This window comes from Sparus aurata, chromosome 7 (assembly GCF_900880675.1).
Source record: "Sparus aurata chromosome 7, fSpaAur1.1, whole genome shotgun sequence".
Taxonomy (NCBI): Eukaryota; Metazoa; Chordata; class Actinopteri; order Spariformes; family Sparidae; genus Sparus; species Sparus aurata.
The window spans coordinates 32,437,287-32,439,794 of NC_044193.1; the positions used below are offsets into that span (position 1 = coordinate 32,437,287).

General features: G+C 35.8%; 1 long non-coding RNA gene across 1 annotated transcript; it reads right to left on the bottom strand.

The window, feature by feature from the left end:
* Positions 1 to 835: 835 nt before the first annotated feature.
* Positions 836 to 2,099, bottom strand: LOC115584536 (uncharacterized). Its single transcript, XR_003984553.1, has 3 exons — positions 2,039 to 2,099; positions 1,044 to 1,071; positions 836 to 906 (listed from the first exon to the last, which is right to left on the bottom strand). It is a non-coding gene; the product is annotated as an uncharacterized LOC115584536 (long non-coding RNA).
* Positions 2,100 to 2,508: the final 409 nt, after the last annotated feature.

The window sequence follows — 2,508 nt, forward strand, 5'->3', positions numbered from 1 at the left end:
AACATAACGCCAATACAGTTCCTTTGTAGGGAAGAGAAAGAAAACAGACCATATACGAAAACTGTATGGGTAGACTAAACAAAGGTAAGTCCTAAAACATGTTATTTTGATGAACTGTTTACATAATAGACAGTAGTCAGTAACTTGTGACTCACTATGCAGGTTCTGAAAAATCCAGAAACATCCTCGAACAGATACACAGGAAGGGCGTGGAGGACAGTGGAGCGCTTGGTGTGGATGTCATGGATTTCCTATTCAGATAAAAACAGAATTGTATACACTGAAGAATTTACTGAACAAAGCTGATTTTAAACAGTCCAATCAGAACATATGTCCACAAATACCCTGTTCACATCTTTAATGCAATCAGACAAATGGCAAACACAAAGTGGACTAATTGCCAAATTCACAAAGCTCATTTGAATAATTGAACCTGTTCAATGTTGTGATGGTTCAACCTATGAAATGTGTAATAATCTATTTACCTGTTCATTGTGGATTTTTAAAATTTCAGCCAGAGAATCTGCTGTCTTCCCAGTTTTTGATGCCTTCTGTCTGAATAAGGTCATCAGTCAAGGAAGATGGTGGTCATGCTCAGCATAGAATGTGTTGGGCAGGTTCTGATTCGTAATCCGCTGGAACTCTGCATACAACTACATTGAAATAACAGCAGGAGAATACAGCAACAACACTTAAAAAAAACAGTTCAATTTGAAGAATCTAGCACACATTCATGAAGCAGCCAGATGAGTAAGAATCACAATTTTCACTTTAAAAGAGAGAGCTGATCCATATTACCTAAGATTCTATTTTGAGAGCAGGAAAGAGGTCTATGAGCTCGTTCACTGCTGGGCAGGACATCACTATGGTCTGTCGGCGTGGGAAAATGTGGTCTCCATCATCTTTCTAATGAAGGGGAAATGTACAAATGCAATCAGTATAGAGACATATACGAGGGCTGATTCTGGAATAGTGGTTGTGCTGCAGCCTGTGGTGTCTAAATAACTGTATTCTGGAGGTGAAAGAAGCTGCGCACAACTTACACGTCCAGATCATTTTGGAACCAGCAACCTAAAAGGCAAAGAAAAAAATGACAAAATTAAGACCACCATCTAAAACTTTTAAAACAGAATTGCTTATACTTACTACTTAATATAATAAGTTAATTACTATTAGCTCACCCAAATATCACAGACTACAGCTAAATGCTTTAAAATGAGAACGTGTTTTCCTCAAAACAATTTATAATGTCTATAGATAGAAAATAGCTCAAGTAAACTTATTAGTTTTTAACAGGTTTTTAAGACAAATCTTGAATTACATTTTGGACTCTTTAGACCAATCATCTTTCTTTTTTGCAAGCAAATACAAAGTTAAGTAAAATATTATTTGTGCAGTGCAAAAGGTTAAATATCAATTAGGAAGATGGTATTTATGAACAGAACACATTCATGGCTTGTTGAATTCAATATGGCAAAAAGTTTTCCCTTGATCAAACTGGCAAGTAGAATAAACAATGATATATGTATGTGGGAGGTCATATGATTTAGGGTTAACGTAGAACTTTTATAAGCAGGGAGACAATTGCCTGTACATTACCTGGAATATTTACGGCATTTACACACTAAAAACAGTTGGGTTAAAAAATAACCCAATTTTAACTTAGTGGCGGTTGATAGAAGAATTCATTCATTGGATTAATGTTACCTGGTACTATCTTTATCATATCTCCAATTATTTTCCTTAACTCTGTCTGACTTCTTGAAACTGGAACAGAGAGATGCAATGATGGGAAATACATTCATCACATATCAAAATAAACTGTTTGTGAGCTTGGCTCCTCTGAGAGATCAAGTTGTAACCTAGGTTAGCTAATGTTAGTTCGCTAGTTCTGGCAGCTAACCATTACATTCATTGTAATTGGTTCGCTAGTTAGCACCATGGTGGCTAGCGGAGTTTTGCCTCTGCTGTAAAAATACTTTATTACAATCCATGGCGTAAAAGTGAAAGTGAATAAATATTAACATTCAAAACTTACAGTAAGTCCTGACTGCTGCCGCGTAGGTCGAACTTTCTGACTCCTGTTGCTTCCGGCCGCCAACCGTCTCTCTGCAACGTTCCACCTTTTCTTCTTCTGTGTCTTTTCAAAGAGCGGTAAGGAATCAGTGTAGTATGCGCATTAGCGCCGCCCTCTGCTTCGAAGGGTGAATCAGAAATTAACTTGGAATAAAAAATTATCCCTGCAGCTGCTCAGCACTTAAGGAGAAATAAAAAATGTATAGGCTACATTAAACTGATGCCAATAGAAATACCAAAAATTAAATCAAATAAATACATTTTGTCTTCCTCAAATGTCAAATGCATTTCAGACCATTTTCCCCAAACAAAATGTTACTGTTTTAATAGGCTATGATTGCAATGTATTTGTTATGATCGATTTTATTGTATTTTAGCATGTGCTATATAAATTAAGTTTATTTTTAAATAATCCCTATTTAAAAAAATAGA